The sequence below is a fragment of the Sus scrofa genome, chromosome 10 (genome assembly GCF_054392235.1).
Source record: "Sus scrofa isolate SSC_HxYL_T2T_F1_AM1 chromosome 10, Sscrofa_HxYL_maternal_Yorkshire_Landrace_v2.0, whole genome shotgun sequence".
Classification (NCBI taxonomy): Eukaryota; Metazoa; Chordata; class Mammalia; order Artiodactyla; family Suidae; genus Sus; species Sus scrofa.
The window spans coordinates 50,414,590-50,435,082 of record NC_139392.1 but is presented as its reverse complement, the minus strand read 5'-3'; the positions used below and the strand labels follow the sequence as shown (position 1 = coordinate 50,435,082).

The 20,493-nt window shown below is 36.7% G+C and overlaps 1 pseudogene; it reads right to left on the bottom strand.

Annotated features, from left to right (window-relative positions):
* Positions 1–14,420: 14,420 nt before the first annotated feature.
* LOC146399399 (olfactory receptor 4P4-like) lies at positions 14,421–15,356 on the bottom strand (annotated as a pseudogene).
* Between the last annotated feature and the right edge of the window lie 5,137 nt (positions 15,357–20,493).

Sequence of the window (20,493 nt, the reverse complement as noted above, 5' to 3'; positions counted from 1 at the left end):
GTCCTCATGCTGGAATTATTCAATTCTTCCTATTTACATGGCATTCAGCTTTCTCAGAAACTCAGGTATATATATAGAGAGGGGACTCACATGTTTGGTGCAAGTGCAGGGAATAAAATTCCCTACTTAAGAATGAGTGTTTCTCAAGTAAGTATCTCCAGAATACCTGCCTCTAAGATGAAGCTTTTCCATCAAAAAAGAATAATTAATTCCCAAGAGAGAAAACTGTAGCTAAAGGACAAGGTAGTTGAACATTTGTGGAAACCTCTTTAAATATCCATGCATTGCAGGTAAACCTCTTTGTTTATATCTACAGAGCAAGATTCATCAAGGGGGAAATGACCCATTTGAATGTGTTTCCACCACACATTCTGCCTCCTACCTATGGGACCACAGCCATCTATAAATGATCATTTCTCTATAGTGTTCCAAATGAATCCATTCTGAATTCAAGTGCCAGACTTTCTGTGAAAACTATTGGAGGCTGTGAAAATTATTGGAGGCTGTGAAAACTATTGGAGGCTTTAGAAGGAAAGATTTAGACTTATAAGAAAAGCTACTTTTCCACTATTGATTTTATATTGAATTATCTAAACAGTCTTTTTCTATCTGTGCCATGACTTTCAGAATTAAAGATACTTATCCGAAGAGAAGTTTAATTCAAAGATGGGATTATTTTTGAACACCCCTAAAGAACATTAAGGCCATCTAAGCCAGAAGTTAGGTTTTTCAATAGTGTTGCTGCTTTTAAAGATAGTTACTTTCCATATACAGCAATCACTGTTTCACAGTCCTAACAATAGAGCATTTTATCTTCGCTACTGTCCTCAAAAGATAGTAAATATCATTAGCCTAATTTGACAGATGAAAAAGCTCACAAATGTTAAATTTGTAGGATGCAGCTCTCTCACACCTGATATCCCGTTTTTGCCCTGAAGTACTTGAATGACTAAGACTAATTATGAGCGAACATCATTCTCAATGGTGAAAAGCTGAAAGAACTCCTGCTGAGATCAGAAAAAAGACAAGGATGTCCGCTCTTGCCACTACTCTTCAACATAGTCTTGGAAGTCCTAGCCACGGCAATCAGAGAAGTAAAAGAAATAAAAGGAATCCAAATGGGAAAGGAAGAAGTAAAACTGTCACTATTTGCAGATGACATGATACTATACCTAAAGAATCCTAAATACCCTCCCAGAAAACTGTTAGAGCTCATCCATGAATTTGGCAAAGTCGCAGCATACAAAATTAATACACAGAAATCGATGGCATTTCTATACAATAACAATGAAAGATCAGAAAGAGAAATTAGGGAAGCAATCCCGTTTACCATCGCATCCGAAAGAATAAAATACCTAGGAGTAAATATACCTAAAGAGACAAAAGACCTGTACTCTGAAAACGATAAGACACTGATGAAAGAAATCAAAGATGACACAAATAGATGGAAAGATATACCATGCTCGTGGATTGGAAGAGTTAATAGTATCAAAATGACTATACTACCTAAGGCAATCTACAGATTCAATGCAATCCCAACCAAATTACCAAGGACATGTTTCACAGAACTCGAACAAATATTTTAAAGTTTGTTTGGAAGCACAAAAGACCCAGAATAGCCAAAGACATCCTGAAAAGGAAAAGCAGAGCTGGAGGCATCAGGCTCCCTGACTTCAGACTATACTACGAAGCAAAAGTCATCAAAACTGCATGGTACTTGCACAAAGACAGAAAAAGAGATCAGTGGAACAGGATAGAAAGCCCAGAATTAAACCCACACACCTACAGCCAACTAACCTATGATAAAGGAGGCAAGGATATACAATGGAGAAAGGACAGCTTGTTCAATAAGTGGTGCTGGGAAAACTGGGCAGCCATGTGTAAAAGAATGAAATTAGAACACTCCCTAACACCATACACAAAAATAAACTCCAAATGGATTAAAGACCTGATAGAAGACCAGACACTCTCAAACTCTTAGAGGAAAACATAGGCCTAACACTCTCTGACATAAACGACAGCAACATCTTCTCAGATCCACCTCTTAAGAGTACTGACAATAAAAATAAAAATAAACAAATGGGACCTAATCAAACATAAAAGTTGCTGCACAGCAAAGGAAACCCTAAACAAAATGAAAAGACAACCCACAGAATGGCAGAAAATATTTGTAAATGAATCAAGTGACAAGGGATTAATCTCCAAAATTTATAAACACCTCCTACTGCTCAATACCAAAAAACAAACAAACAAACACACACCACCATCAAAAAATGGACAGAAGATCTAAACAGTTCTCCAAATAAGACATACGGATGGCCAAAAACACATGAAAAGATGTTCAACATCACTCATTATTAGAGAAATGCAAATCAAAATCAGTATGAGGTACCACCTTACACCAGCCAGAATGGCCATCATCCAAAAGTCTACAAACAAGAAGTGCTGGAGATAATGTGGAGAAAAAGGAACCCTATGACACTATAAATTTACTGGGATTGTAAATTGATGCAACTACTGTAGAAAACAGTATGGAGATTCCTCAGAAAACTAAAAATATTTTAACTGCCATTTGATCCAGCAATCCCAGTTCTGGGCATCTATCCAGAGAAAACCATGACTCGCAAAGACACATGTACTCCAGTGTTCACTGCAGCACTATTTGCAATAGCCAAAACATGGAAACAACTTAAATGTCCATCGACAGAGGAGTGGATCAAGAAGATGTGTATATGTATATACACAATGGAATATTACTCAGCCTTTAAAATGAACAAAATACCAGCATTTTTAGCAACATGGATGGACATAGAAATTATCATGCTAAGTGAAGTCAGCCATATGATGAGACACCAATATCAAATGCTTTCACTGACATGTGGAATCTGAGAAAAGGACAGACTGAACTTCTTTGCAGAACAGATGCTGACTCACAGACATTGAAAAACTTATGGTCTCCGGAGGAGACAGTTTGGGGGGTGGGGGGGGTGTGCTTGTGTTGTGGGATGGAAATCCTGTGAAATTGGATTGATATGATCATTACACAACTACAGATGTGATAAATTCATTTGAGTAATAAAAGAAAGACTAATTTTGGAATGAAAACAAAATTTAAATAACACTCCACATACAAAAACACACACATAGGAATATTAAATGATATAAATTGTAACCTCTTTAGTCCAAAGATAAATATGAAGAACTTATCCTAGGACACACTGCTATGCGTAATATGAGTCTCTGTGGCTTCTTTATAAGTCAAATTGTAAATGATTCTTCCATAGTTTATTGCATGGTTAAATGTTTCTCTGTGACTTTGCTCAAAAGGTCAATTTTTCCTACCCCTAGGCTCATATAATCATAAAAATAAATGAAGGTCTTTTGTTTATCCAGAGAGGTACGGTGGATATGTTCATACGTTTTCTCAATTATTCTCATACCTCGCTGTGAGGTGGACAGTATTATTCTTGCTTTATGTTAGAGGAAACAAAATGTAAGGGGGCAAGAAATATACCCCAGATCAAGAAATTACAAGTGGGAAAAGGCAAGATTCTTATTTGAGCTTTATGACTCTCAAAATAACATTCCTCACCACTGGGGTTTCATTTTCAAATTTTTTCAGAGGAGAAGTGGGATTATGCTTTGCAGGTAAATCAAGGAGAGAAGAAATGAGGGTGAGAAAAACACAAAGATAAAATGAACATTCAGTGAAAGAAGTACCACATAGTTATTGAAAATTTGGGATTCCAATATGTTATACTGCTCATATGTGCATATGCATATTTGTGTGTCTGTTAATGAGTTTGCTTCATATATACTTGTCTCTGATATTGGATTAAAGTAATTATACTTATTACTTTCATATCAAAAGCAGTTTCCTAGTTAAACATTGTTTATTATAAAATAAGTTTATTGATCTTGGGTTAAAAAGATCAAATCATAGTTCTGACCTTTATTATCTGCTTGACATTAGAGAGGATCCTTAACTTTATGCTTCTGTTTCTTATTGTGTAAAACAAGCACAAAAATGACAGTAGTAATTATCTCACAAGTATATAATGAGAGATAAAGAACCAATGTCTGCAAAAACACCAAGAGCAAGGTAACCGTTCTGTAAGTTATTATTATTACTGTTACTATCACTGAGATTGTTTCTCAGAATGTTAGTTCCTGAGATTGTTTCTCATCCGCAAAATGGATGCAATCGTAGCACCCACACAGGCTGCTATTGTGCCATGCATATAGCAAACAATCACTAAAAGTATTTTTATAAACTATTAGAAAGTTATTGGATTTAGACAACATGCTTTACCAAATCTATTGCAATAACTCCTGTATTCCTTCATTATTTTCCCATCACCAATGCCCTGTGACACTTTATGTCAGCTAATGTAATCGTATGGTATTGGGGTTCCTGTCTCTGGCTTCCATATCCTTACAGAACCTCAGCCCACTTCATCCAAATGACACAAATATTTTTACTAGAGTTAGATGCAATGTTAGATGCAATATTGCCTCTTTTTCAAACCCTACCACTCTTATTCTCAATTACTTTTCCTGGTTTCCAATTTCTTAAAAATGAAGGGAAAATTATTTAGCTTGGAATTCATAGACTTTGCATGCATTTTTAACCTCACTTTTTAGGCTTAGCTACACTTTGTGAGCTCTACTGCCTCACCTGAGACTCTGAGTCATCTCACAGGATAAACTGTGCACAGACCATCTTCTGCCTCTGTGTTCACTATGGTCCTTGTGGCTATATTTTAAACATCAGCTTCTTCCAGGAGAGAATTTGAGTAATCTTCAAGAAATCAGACCCTTCTTTTTCTATCTCAAAAAAGTTATAGGAAGTTAGAACTCAACTGAATCTAGGTATTTCGTATTTGATACATGGAGGGACTTAATGAATTCGAGTTGAGCAATAAAAAGTGACTTTTTTTTTCCAGGTGATATAATTAATCATACATGAGAAATATGGAAAATAAAAACAATGTGACACAGTTTGTTCTACTGGGACCCAGACAGAATCTAAAGATGTAGAAAGTCATGTTTGTTATGTTTTTGATCATCTACATCATCTCTATGGTAGGAAATACACTCACTACGGTCACCATCACAGCCGGCCCATTATTGGGGTTCCCTATGTACCATTTCCTGGCTCATCTCTCTTTTATTGATGGTTGCTATTCCTGTGTTGATATCACTAAACTGATTGTACATTCACTCTCTGAAAGGAAAATTAGCCCTTTCAGTGAATGCATGATCCAAATCTTTGGGGAACATTTATTTGCAGGGGCTGATGTCATTGTGCTTACTGTGATGGCCTATAACCAATATTATGTGGCCATCTGCAAGCCCTTGCAACATACAACCATCATGAACTGGCAGCTGTGTGGCCTGCTAGTGGGAGTGGTGTGGGTGGGAGGTTTCCCTCTTGCAACCATACAGATCCTCTTCTTCTTCAGATTACCTTCTGTGGTCCTAACATCAGAGATCACTTTATGTGTGATCTGAATCCTTTGTTGAATCTTGCCTGCCCTGATACCCATGCTCTATGGCTCTTTGTTGCTGCCAACAGTGGTTTCATCTGCATGTTAAATTTTCTCCTTTTGACTGGCTCCCATGCTCTCATTCTCCACTCTTTAAGTACTCAGAGCTTGGCAGCAAAGGAAAAAGCCCTCTATACCTGTGTCTCCCACATCACAGAAGTTGTCTTTTTCTTTGGGCCCTGCATATTTGTGTACCTGAGACCCACAGCTACTTTACCTATTGATAAAGCAGTTGCTGTATTTTATACTATAATTCCCATTTAAATACCTTAATCTATATGCTGAGAAATGACCAAATGAAAAATGCTATTAGGAAATTGTATGCTAGGAAAGCGATTCCAGGTGATCAATTAAATGTGCATGGACCCCAATGTCCATTCAACTGATGCCAAGGTCAAAAGAACATTGTTAGTGATCTCAGCAAAGAATATCGATGAGATAAAAAATAATAATAAATTATAGATACTGTAAGGAGGGGAGAAGAACTAGATGTAGGAAAAGAAAGAAAAATCTAGCTGGGGATGAATCTTAGCATATTGGAAAAGTTCTATCAAATTTCAGTTTAATTTTACTAGTTTCATCTTTGTTCATGGATTTATATGCTTTCATACCGATAAAATGAAATATAATAAATATTCAGCAGCAATATTTATAACAATATAAAGTGGTAGGCCCTGCTATTATCTCCATTTTATAGGTGAATAAACAAACAGAAAGGAGAGCATTTTGAAAAAGACATATTGATGAACTAGCAACCAGAAACTAACAGACCCCTCAGACCATGTTCTTAACTGCTGTGATAAACAGCTAAGCAATGATAATAGAAAGGCTACATGATTATACTAGTTAACATTTATTGAGACAGAGACTGTGCTGGACTATTCATTTATCCATTCTTCTGTCTATAAACATATATATATATATATATATATATATATATGTATGTATATATATATATATATATACACACACACACACATAATATTTATAGATGATTAGTTATATATGATAGAATATAGTTTATTATACACAGCCAGCTTAGACGCCTTCTCAAGGCACAGGGGAAAAAATGAGTAACAGAAGTAAGTTGTTCCAAAGAGCAGCTAAATCCATGTCTCTAATTGTTGTATTCTCTTTTTTATGAATATATTTCTGTGTATCGATCTATTATACACAAAATCTTTGTTTTCTTCTTTCTCTAATTACATCATGTAAAATACCTTATGTTGATGATCACAGTATTTAAGTATTGCTAACTTTCTATCAGAGTACATAGGTTACAGGTTATCAAGGAGAAGAGTATACATGATCCAAGGATTTACTTTCTTTCCCTTCTTGGAAAGGACTCCGTGATTTCAGGTGTACACAGAAGAGCTGTGTCATGTTAGCTAGACTTTTTATCTTAGTATTATCTTTACTTAGAGATTAACTAGGTTTGAAGAACATTTATACAGATGCCAAATTGACAAGTAATAGACTTACAGTGGCTAATGTTTTATGTTAACTTGACTAGGCCATGAGGTACTCAATATTTGTTCAAACATTGTTTTGGGCTTTCTCTCTGAGGTTTTCCTGGATGGTATTAACAAATGAATTGGTAGACTGAGTAAAGCAGATAGTCCTCTCTACTGCAGGGAGTCCTCATCCAATTCATTCAATTAACTGAATATTTGCAATTAACAAAAGGCTGGCCTCCCCTGTGTATAAGAGAATTTTCCTGCCTAAAGACTTCAAAATGAAATATCACCTCTTCCTGTCTGATGACCTGTGTGGTGACCCATCAATTCTTCATAATTCTGTAGAAGCTTCCTGCCTACTGATCTGAACTGGGACATTGACTTTTACCAGTTTTCAGCAGTTTCTGTCCTTTAGACTAAAACTTGGACATTGCCTCTGCAGATTTTGTACCTGTCAACTTGCCTAATCACAAGATCCAATTCCTTACAGTTCTTACCTTTCAGAATCAATAACTAGAGATTGGTTTGAGAAAATAACACATTTTCATGCACTGGAAAATTTAATATTGTTAAGACATGAATAATAAAACAATGTAGATTTAAAGCAATACCTATCAAAACTGCCATGAGACTTTTTGCAAACGTAGAAAATTATCTGGAAAATTCATATGGAATCTCAAGGGACACCACACCCAAAATAATCTTAAAAAGAAAAAAAGAACATTAGACATTTCATACTTCCTTATTCAAAACTTAATATAAACTATAGTAATCAAATCAGTGTGATACTGGCATAAAGGCAGGCTTACAGAGCAATAGGAAAGATGAGACAGCTCAGAGATAAACCATTACATAAAAGGCTAAATGATTTTCTACAAGGGTGAAAAGACCAAAAAATGGGGAAATGACAATTTTTTCAACAAAAACATAACTAGATGTCCATGTGAAGAAGAATGAAAGAGATCTATAAATCCTATACACAATATACCATATAACATAACATACACAATAAACTCAAGATCAAATACCTAAACACAAAAGCTAAAACTTTAAAACACTTAGGATAATTAGAGAGCACAAGATTCAGATATTAGGCAAGGCAATCTTGTGTGTGTGTGTTTGTGTGTGTGTGTGCGTGTGTGTGTGTGCATGTGAGTGTGTGTATGTGACACCAAAAGCACAGATGGAAGGAGGAAAAGAAATGGGCAAATTGTACTACATCAAAAACCAACCAAACAAAAAATTTCTGGTAAGGTCAGTGAAGACATAGGAGTAGAGAGACCCTGAACTTACATGCTCTTGTGGGCACATGAAAATGACAGCAATTTATAGAACTACTACTGAAAAAACTGGAAAAGTTCTACAACTTAAGAGATTTATAAAACCCACAGCAAGACAGGTATGAAGGTAAGAAACACAGTATAGTATGATTTTTATCTCCAGGTGGGCAGCCCACAAGTGGGAGAATAATTACAATGGTAGAGATTTTTCCCAAGAAATGAGGAGTTTGAGACTCATATTGAGGTCCCAAGCCCTGTGCCATGAAGATAACCTACTATAGTGCTCTTCATTGAAATGGGGGGGTTAATTTTGGGGTGCCCAGAAGGCTGTGGGAAACAGAGTCTCCCCTCGTAGAGGGTGCACACAAAATCTCATACCTCTGTGACCCAGGATAAAGAGAATAAATTGAAAAAAACCTGCCTACTGATCTTCCAGAGTCTCCTAGAGAGGTGGGAGGCAATTAAAGCTCACTCTTAGGGACATGGGCACTGGAGTCAGTCATTTCTGGGAGCTCATAAGGACTCATGCTAGCAAGTGCTATATTGAAATTTTCCCTCTAGTTTATGAAACTCAGGACCCAGTCCCACCCAAGCCCACCAACCCATGGAACAAGTAAGGAGAAACCTCAGGCCAAAAGACTAACATGCCAAATAACTTGCCTGTCAGCAGACAGGCTGCCTTAAGGTCCCATGAACCCTAAGTTATTCCTGGACATGGCCCTGCCCACCAGAGCAGGCCCCATTCACCAGTGTGCAGACACTAGTGCTGAAATCCTCAGGGCCCTGTAACCAGAGACCCAAGGACCCAGCTCCATATAATAGTCTTCATGCACTAGTCCCAGAATCCCCAGCCCTCCCACCAGCAATAATGCTGCAAGCCTTGGGCCTAGCCTCATTCACCAGCAGACACATACCAGCCCCAGTAAAAATCACATTCACACAGCCTACAGACCCAGCCCACACAGAAGCAGGCCAAAACCAGCCCTGGGACCAGATTGGCCCTGGCCTTGCACACCAATACACCAACACAAGCTTCAGGATAATCTTGGATCCCACAGTCAATTGTGTCAGCAACTAAGAACATCCACTAGTAGTCTGACATAAGCTCTGGGACTCCTGGAGCTTACAGCGAGAACTAGAACTTGGCTTGGCCTGCCATTGAGTCAACACTAACCCAAGGACCTGGCTTCATCCACTAGTTGGCAGACACCAGGCCTGGGATTCCTGGAGCTTATAGCGAGAACTAGGACTTGGTTTGGTTTGCCATTGAGTCAACACTAATCCAAGGACCTGGCTTCATCCACCAGTTGGCAAACACCAGGCCTGGGATTCCTGGGTCATGACACTGCAAACCACCAGCCCCAGGGTGACCCAGGCTTCTGCATCCAGTCATTTTGTGACCTGGCCCCAAGAAGCAGCAGCCAGCAACCTCCACACAAGGTAAGGCCTGGTGACCAATAAAAAGATGGACCAATCAAACCTAGTAGACTACTTACAATAGTCATCCTGACACAAAAGGAGGCCTCAAGGAGCCCACATAGGTGGCATGTGTAGAAGACAGAGCTCTAGCACAGAGAGGCCTGTACCACAGAATATATTTTCTAACTGTTTGTTAAAAACTTCTAATTTCTCACTCTGTGCATCCACTCTCCTCCTGAATTCTTTGATCATCTTTATGATCATTACTCTGCACTCTTTCTTGGTTGGATTGCCTACCTCTGTGTCATATATTTTTTCTTGTGGGTTTTATCTTGTTCCTTCTTCTGAAACATATGCCTGTCACTTCATTTTGTCTAAATTCCTATTTGTATTTTTACGTATGTGGTAGGTTGGTTAGGATTCTCAACCTTGGTGAATTGTCTCTCTGTAGAAGAAAACCAATGTATCCCACCAGTGCGCTCACATATCTTCCAATGGCCAGGAGCCAGCTGGTCCCAGAGGAGTGTCTGGCCTGTGTTTGTGGACTTGGTCTGCAGGCTGCAGGACTATAGTTTTCTTGCTTATGGTGTCTGCTTCTGGTGAGGCTGGTCTAGTGGCTTGTGCAAGTTGCCTGGTAAAATGGGCTGATGCCTGCCAACTGCTAGGTGGAGCTGGGTCTTGGCCCTCTGGTGGGCAGGGCCATGTCTAGGGGCACGTCTGGAGGTAGCTATGGACTCAGGAAGTCTTTAGACAGTGTGTGTGCTGTGTCCCTGACTTTTCTGTATTTATCTGTAAGTCCTATTTTCCCTGTGGCTGATCCTTTTCATGTTATATCACATTTTGTAGTAAATATATCATAATGTGAAATAAAATAAAATTGTCTATTTTAACATGAAGCACCTATTAGATGTTCAGTACATTCAAAAGGCTCTGTGAAAGCTGATGATATGGGACAGAGAAAAAAAATAATCGTTTGAAATTACAATTACTTTGTACAGCATTTTTCCTAACAGCTAAGTAATGGAAACAGTCTCAATGTCATCCATTATTAATGAAGAAAGAATAAAGAAGATGTGGTTTATATTTATACAAGGGAATATTATTCTTCCATGAGAAAGAAGTAAATCCTGACATCTGTGACAAAATGGTTAGACTGTGAGTGCATTATGATAAATGAAATAGGCTAGACCAAAAAAAGAAAAAAGAAAAAATACCCTTTGCAGGACATTTGGCCCTGCCCCAAACATCCATATAACACTTGGTCCACACCAAAGGGCCTGCAATATTTGGTCCTGTCCAAAATCATTTGCCATAGACAAAATAGAACCATATTGCAAGGACCTTTTGGCATGAACCAAATTTTGGACAGTCCCGAATGTCTACTAGCCTAAATACCCAAATGGCAACACTTATACGCCACATCCATAAAAAGAAAAAAAAGGAAAATCATACTCATATATATAGAAATTTAAAAAGTGTTCGTCAGTGGCTAGGGTAGGGGATATAAGAAATAGGGAGACATTGGTTAAAGAATATAAGCTTTCATCTAAAAGATGAATAAGTTCTGAGGCTCTAACATACAACATGATGACTACCGCAGATAACACTGTATTGTACAATTGAAATTTGCTAAGAGAGTAAAAATTAAACATTGTCATCAAATAAAAGAGAACTATGTGAGATAACGGATGTGCAACTAATTGCATGGGGAATTTTTTTCAACAAAAGAAAAAAAGATTATTTAGAAATCTCTAGGCTATTTGACATCATCATTACCTGGTGTTGCCGATAATACAAGAATAGTCCATAAGTGTCTAAATTGACCCTCTCGACTGACGACTAGAAACAGATACAGGGTTGAGGAAAATGATGAGGGATAAGGAGAGTGTGACTGAATAGGAAGTCACATAGAACTCCATCATACACAGCCATATCTGGCTCCCCAATCTTTCCTTTAGGTCACCTCCAAAACTTCTAAACATCTTCCAGTCTGGTACTTGCTGACACATGGGATTTTAAAAAGTAAGCCTTTTAATGTTAGTGTTCATTAGCTGGTTAAGGTATTCTGCTAATAAAATTTATTAATGGTGGATTTTTAAAGTCTTATTTAAATAGACTATCATAAATTATACATTTTATAACAATTAATATTTATTAAATGTTCTGTATTCAGACTTATATGCTATGTATTTAGTTTGGCAGCTCTATTTGAAATATTAAGCACTGTGCCATAGGCAGGAAAGTGAATTCTAAAAAGACCATCCAATAAGTAGGTAACTAATCTTATTTCAGTGTATGCTTTTTTATATAATTACTGTGTGATGTAGTCATATTTTTGGCCAATAAAATCTTGTAGACCCTTGAGAAAAGAAAATAAATGACAGTGAAAATGAGTGAGCTTTTTTGAGTGTGTGTGACAGGAGAGGGCGTTTTCCCCCTACTCCTTGATTTTCATTTGTGCACATGGGAGTGTCATAGAACTTGGACCACAGTAGTGGGCAGATGGGAAAAAACAACAAATTGGTGAGTGATTGTTTAATGGAACAAATAAACTTAGGTTTTGGGTGTTTAATTTGTAAGTAATTTAAGAAAAGTCTGGATGTGGGTATGAAATTAGTGAAGAAGTAACAAAGTTTGCTTGTTGAGCCTCCTTGATCCTTAATTTCTCCCCCTGGATAGTGGAAAGATAAGGATATCTTATAAGGGTATCTTTCCAACACCCAGTACAGTAGTCACGTGAGAGACTATTTCCTGCTTTCAGGGACAAGAGAGGATGGTCAAAGTGTCCCACTTGCATCTGCCATTTCTTAAGTTACTTTAACTTAATAATTGATATATCACTGAGGCACACTTTAGAGTGATCTGCCCTGGGCTACAGTAGTTGTGCAGCATTCTTTCTGATGGGATAAGTAAGTATTTCTTCTGACCCATCCTCAAGACCACCCAAACCCCCTGTACCATACCCACACAGACAGAAACATCTCATAAACACAGGCACAAATGCACACACTACATTCCTATATTTCTCTTTGTAAAATTATTACATTATACCTAGTTAAACAAAACTTTGAATAAATAACTAGTCAGATGTATTCCTACAGAATAGATGGAATGTTTTTTCCCCATTTATTCTATAGGTGTCCATGGCTCCAAGAAGAAAAAAATGTTATTGGATGTGTAAAAGTTATTGAATGTCAATTAGCAAAAGAAGGGTTTGTGACATTAAAGACAAACACTATGGCCTCTACATTTTTTCCTAGATTTTGCTTTTGCTGTGGGGCAGGAGTAAGTCAATCAAGGCAATTCTGTATTGAAGCAATGCAGTCATTCTACTTAGAAAAGCCTTGGTAGAGAAAGACATTTCGAAAAATTGGAACCAAGACAAGGAGCTGAGATGGGATCATGTGATCCAAATGATACGAGGATAAATGATAAAACAGTACTTTCTTATTGCATAAAATAAGTGAAAAGACACTAGGGGGGTTGGGAGACTGTTGGATTCCATTCCCCCCATAGACACATAGTAGTATATGTTAACATTTTAGCCTTACTGATATTATTTATTTTAAAAATAATGCATGATTGTTAAAGACACAAGTGAAAATTCCAGATATATAAGATCAATGTATACAGTCAAATAAGAAGATAGTGTCTTTAAACTTAATTTAGTAACTATTTATTTACATCGTAATTTGCACAGGCTCACTGCTTATCAATAGAGAGAGACATGAAAAATAAAGATATAGTACATAAACTTCTGTCTCAAGCAAACTGGAAAAACACAATTCATAAGAAATACCAGTATTTGCACATAAAACTATTTGAAATGAGTATACATATAGCTGAATAACAACAACAAAAAGAACAGAGATGGAATAAAAAAATATGTGTGGTCTGTGGATGGAGCTGTAAAATCTTTTGAATAAAAATATTAGAGTGTGAATTATACCTAAGACATGGACACTAAAGCATAGGGGTAGTACAAGCAGAGGGGAGAGAGAAATAAGGCATATGAATAAGATTTTAGAGTATGTTTGGGGCATGCAGAGGGGTCCACTCTAGCTGGATGAAAGCATCCAAGCAAAGAGAAACAGAGAAATAAACTAAGGTAAGGCAAAAATACCAACCATGAGTTTCCAGTTTGTCATCTGCCCTGCTAAAACTTCATATGTGTTAGATAAAGGAATATTACTTCTTTATGGAAAACAAATGCTACTCATATCATAGATATTTGAAACAAAGATGCATATCAATAAAGCAAATTGCCAATACTCAGAGTCAGTAGTCACCTAGGTCTCCCTGACCACAAAGCCTACTACAGTAATTTATGCAAGTGCTGTGTAATAATTTATACCAATCCTGTGACTTTTACAATGAGTAAATTCAACTTGGACCAATTTAGGACGATATTTGATAAACAATTCAGAAGGTTGGATTTTATCTCAAGCAAAATAGGGTTCCATAGCAATTTTCGGAGAGTGTTCTGATATGATCAGAAATGTGCTTTAGAAGGACATTTCTGTATGCCTTAGAGCCATGGGATCACACCCAGAACCTAGTTGGAAACTTCAAAGTGCAAACTGCAATCTGAATAACAGTGATTTGTTTCTTTGGTCCAACTTCCCCAAAAAAGCATACATATTTTCTATCTCAAACAATAAATTCCCTGGAGACACCAATCAGAGGTGCAATGAATACCATCTTATATACTTCAATTATGAGTGTGCTATTTTAGACCACACCTTCTTCATGGCAATTTTCATCTCCTCATTTCTCAGAGTATAGATGAGAGGATTCAGCACAGGGGAAATCATAGTGGAAATCATGGAGATTTCCTTATCCTTGTTTTCTTTCCCAGCAGGTAGAACATAAATGTGGATACCAGGAACAAAGAATAAAACCACAACCATTATGTGAAAACTGCATGTTTAGAGGGCTTTCTGCCACCCCAGAGAGGAATGTGTTCTAAGACTATATAATATGGTTATATAAGAAACTACTAGTGCAGGAAAAACAACCACCACCACCACCCCTGAATTTGCAATCATTAAGATATTCACAATATGAATACTGCTGCATACCAGTTTCAAAAGTGGCTTCACATCACCTAGGTAGGGATCTATCTGATTAGGACCATGGAAAGGTAAACTGAGTATCACCACCAGTAGAAAAATAGAGCACCCAAAACACACAGCTTAGGCCATGATAACCAACACAATGCACCTCTGCCGGTTCATGATGACCATGTACTGCAGGGGCTTGACAATTGCAACACAGTGGTCAAAGCCAAGGATACCAAGATGAGTATTTACACACCTGCCATCAAGTGGGCACCGAAGAGCTGGGTAATGTCATTGCTATAAGAAATATTTTTTCTTTTTGCAGCTAAGTCCCTGATTAGCCTGGGGACCACGATAGAAGTGTAGAAGCGGTCTATGAGGGAAGGTGTCAGAGAAAGTAGTACATTGGTTGTTGGAGTAGATGGCTGCCAGTGATTGTAAGATTAGGCTGTTTCCCATTAAAAAGACGTAGTTTCACATCAAGACTGTCAGGTAACATATCAGGAACAAGAAAAGAAACAGTAGCTCTGTTTGCTTATGTCCCCACAGCCTCATAAATACAAATTTTGTGACATTGCTCTGATTTTCCATGAGGGTGGGGTGTGTCCAGCATAAACAACAGAAATTTAATTTGTCTGAAATTACACTGAACATAATACATCTTTAATAGAACTTTTGAAGTTTCAGAGTATTTATACATTTAAAAAGATGTAGATTATACAAGATTTACTTCATACTTATTTTTTTAAATCTTTTTTACAGTAACAGTATTATATTTCAAGTGAAATTTAGGGAGAGTATATTTTAAGTCTGGAACTTCTGTAACTCTTTTGCATGAATACTTATTTTTTGATACTCATTTTACATGGGAGGAAGTAGAAAAAGTTAATTCCACAAAATCACTAAAACATTAAGTAGCAACCTAAGATATGAACTTGTATTTGATGCCATTTTCTATGCTTTGCACAATTATGCTACCTCATCTAAGAGCCAAAAGTACTACTGCTTGTTTCCATCTCTATAAAGAATATGGGGTCTCATACCCTTCTGCTGTTAACTACCTGTGAAACGTCAAGCCCCTGTCTTGGCTATTGTGAATAGTGCTTCTATGAAAACATGGGTGCATGTTTCTTTTTCAAGGAAAATTTTGTCTGGATATAGGTCCAGCAGTGGGATTGCTGGATCATATGATGGTTCTACATTTAGTTTCCTGAGGTACCTCCACACTGTTTTCCTTAATGGTTGTACCAATTTACATTCCTACCAACAGTAGAGGAGGGTACCTTTTTCTCTACACCCTCTTCAGCATTTATTATATGTTGTCTTATCAATTATGGCCATTCTGACTGGTGTGAGATGGTATCTCAGTGGAGTTTTGTTTGCTTTTCTCTAATAAATAGTGACATTGAGCATTCTTTTCATATGCCGGTTGGCCATCCATATCTCTTCTTTGGAGAAATGTCTATTTAGGTCTTCTGCCCATTTTTCACTTGGGTTGTTTGTTTTTTGCTGTTGTTGAATGCATGAGTTGTTTGTATATTTTGGAGGTCAGGCCCTTGTCTGTTGCATCATTGGCAAATATTTACTCCTGTTCTGCAGTCATCTTTTCTTTTTTTTTTTTTTAATGGTTTCCTTTGCTGTGCAAAAGCTTTTGGTTTGATTAGGACCCATTGGTTTATTTGTGTCCTTATTGTCATTATACTAGGAGGTGGATCAAACAAGATGTTGCTTGATTTTATGTCAAAGAGTATTCTGCCTATGTATTCCTCTAGGAATTTTATAGCATCTGGCCTTATATTTAGGTCTTTAATCCATTTTGAGTTTATTTTTGTTTATGGTGTCAGTGTTCTACTTTCATTCTTCTACACATAGCTTTCCAGTTTTCTCAGCCCCATTTACTGAAGAGGCTACTTTCTTCTCTATCTTTTTTTTTTTTTTTTTTGTCTTTTTGCCGTTTCTAGGGCCACTCCCACAGCAGAGGAGGTTCCCAGGCTAGGGGTCTAATTGGAGTTGTAATCACTGCCCTACACCAGAGCCACAGCAATGCAGGATCTGAGCCAAGTCTGCGACCTACACCACAGCTCACACCAACGCTGTATCCTTAACCCAGTGAGCAAGGCCAGGGACCGAACCCGCAACCTCGTGGTTCCTAGGCAGATTCGTTAACCACTGCGACACAATGGGAACTCCAAGAGGCTACTTTCTTCCACTGATAAATTTTGATTTAGATTTATCTAAAAAAAAGACTTTGGCAAATGAAGGAAAGAAATAAATTTGCTCAAACTGACCAAAAGCATCTGCATATAACTTACAGTTACCAGCATACCTCCTGGAATAAGTAAAAGAGTAATGCCAAGTGACAAGAATGTGGAATTACAATATGTTATACTGTGTGTGTACATGTATATGTGTATTTTTGTGCCTGTTCATGAAATTGTTTTATATATACTTGACTCTGAAGTATTATTAAGTATTTATAATTCTTATGGTCTTTTCAAAAGGAGTTTACTAGTTTAACACGGTGTGGTGTACTATAACATAACAATAAAGGACATGCGCTAAGAACTTGGAGAAAAAATAGTAAAAATTATAATCTGATCTAATCTTCATTCTGATCATTATTATATCTAATTTATGTTCTTGATCTTTATTAAATCTGCTTGATCTTGGGCAGGTTCCTCAACGTTTCTGTGCTTCTATTTACTGATGTGTAAAATGATAGTATTAATTATTTCACAGGTTTCACAGGATGATTTGCAAATACACTTGGAGCACAAAAATTATTCATGAAATTTTTGTTTATATTATAATTAATATTTTGGTCTTTGAGATGGTTTCTCATTTGCAAAATGGATGAAATAATACTACCCACACAGGTTGCTATCATGCCATGTCCATGGCAATCAATTATGAAAAGTACATTTATTAGATACTATAAAGTTATTGGGAAGTTCCCATTGTGGCTCAGCAGTTAATGAATCCAACTAGTATACATCCATGAGGATACAGGTTCATTCCCTGGCCTGGTTAAGTGGGCTAAGGATCCAGTGTTGCTGTGAGCTGTGGTGGAGGTCACAGATGCAGCTTGGATCCTGTGTTGCTGTGGCTGACTATGAAAAGGATCTGGATAAATCCATGAAGAAACCCTAGTATTGGACTAGCTGTAGTAATTGCCCTTGCACTATGCAACCATCATGAATTGGTAGCTATGTGGCCTGCTAGTGGGAGTGATGTGGGTGGGAGGCTTTCTTCATGGATTTATCCAGACCCTCTTCATAATCAGATTGCCCTTTTGCAGTCCTAACATCATAGGTCATTTTATGTGTGATCTGAACCCTTTGCTCAATCTTGCCTGCACTGATACCCCACACAACAGGGCTCTTTGTTGCTTTTAGCAGTGGATTTATCTGTATATTAAACTTCCTCCTCTTCACTGGCTTCTGTGTGGTCATCCTGCATGCTCTAAAGACAAAGACCTTGGAAGTGAGGCAAAAAGTCATCTCTACCTGTGTCTCCCATGTCATGGTGGTTGTCCTATTTTTATGCCCTGCCTATTTATTTGTATACCTGAGACCTGTGGCTACTTTACCTAATGATAAAGCAGTTGCTATGCTCTATACTCTGATAACTTCCATGTATATACCCTTTAATATATACTTTGAGAAGTGCTCAAATGAAAAATTCTATTAGGAAACTTTGTAGTAGGCAAGTGATTTTAAGTGATAAATAAAATGTGCATTGTGCCTAATACTTATTCAACTGATGCAAAGTTCAAAAAAGTTATTGTTGATGATCTTAGCAAAGAATGTTTATGATATAAAGAGGAAAAAGTTACTGCCATAAATCATAGACTCTGCAAGGAAAGAAGAAAAAAAATGAGTGTAAGAAAAATAAGAAAAACCTAGCCCAGGATAAATCTTGGAATATTTGGAACATTTTACCAAATTGGAGCTTAGTTTTACCATCCTCATCAATGTATATAGATTCATAAGCTTTCCTTTTAATGAAAAAATAAATACAAAACATGTTGATATTAAGCAGTAACCTCTAAAACAATCCATAGAGGTAGGCACAGCTACTATCTCCATTTTACAGACGAGGAAAAAAAAAAAAACCCCACAAAACTCCAAATCAGAATATTGAACACACACACACACACACACACACACACAGAATAAGAAAGGGCAAGAGAAAGACAAATACATACTACATAACATACCCATGCATGCTGTTATGTTTAATATGTTATATATTAAATATATATTATTGCATAGACTGTATTATTATTTCATCATATATAGATAGATTCTAATAGTTTTCATTAAAAACTCTGCTCATTTTATATATCATAGTTGATGGTAATATGATAACTTTAAGAATGTGATATGAAACTACTCTAGGAATATAAAAGCAATGGGATATTTAACTTCTAAGAAGTAACAATGTTATACCATGTTTTCAACATTCTTTGTCGCATTCTGAATCCTATTATACGAATTGTGGAAAGGTCTTATGCTGAAAATATATCAGAGAAATGTTTCAAAGTATATTTTAATGACAAATGGGAATTTAAATTAATTAAATAAATTGTCATAATTTATAAAGAAATTGCCTACCTGCGAACAACAGTTTCTACCAGTGTCATAATATTTGCTATGCAATATCTGGCACAGTATCTGATAAATACCAAATGGATAAATAAATATATAAGGAAGAAGCATGCATTTAATGAAATGCAGAGCAGAAAAAGTAAGAATGAGGTTAGGACATTTTTTTCTGCCTTCATCTCCTTCAAACCATGAGAATTCTAGTTGTATTTCTTTGGGAAATCACATCTGTTTTTAGTCTTGCTTAAACTGGGAAAAATAAAGAAATAGAAATCAAGTATTTTATCCGATGAACAAAGTGTTTACTTTGGTATTCTCCTTGCTTTTACCAAGACTTCATCATTTTCTGAATGTGGGATGTTTTTTGTTCCATTCGCCTTTTAATTAGCTTGCTTTTTGGTAACATTTAATTATGAAAAGCTGTTTTTAAAAATCTGTAGCTTCTGATGCACACAAAGCAATTTCAGGGTAAATATATTCCATTCATTTTTTTCCTTTCCTCATTCATTTAGCAACAGATATTCTTAAACTCACAGAATGCATCAAGTACATTAAGAGTCACCAGGGCTTCAGTGGTGAGTAAAGACTAATCTAAATGATTTCTTCGCAGAGCTTAGAACCACTGAGAGACTCCCAAAGAAAGCAGAGAGATATCACACAGTGTTATAAATAGTAAGATAGTAGAAGCACAGGGGGGTGCTATGAAAGTATGTTTGAGGGACACAAAACAATATCCTGGGGATTCAGAAGATTCAAGTGTGAAAAGACATAAAAAAAGGGATGCAAAGGATATAAAGATCAATAGAATGAATAGGCATCAGTTAGACAAAGATATTCCTAGGAGATGGAATATATAACCAAGGCAAGAAGGTGAAAATAAAAATGCAGAAATCCTGATAAATTTGATACAGCTATGGTTGTCATATCAACTATTTATTTGAGTTATGTGCATTGTGTGAGAAAGGAACAGGGAAGACCAAGAAGGCTCTCATAACTGTGTTAAAGGCTCAAAGCTAAGTAGAGTGAAGAAAATTTTGGAAGGTTTTTTAATCTAGCAAATGATGCTGTTATATTTGAGATATAGAATGATGACTCTAGCTACAGAATGGAAAATCAGTTGA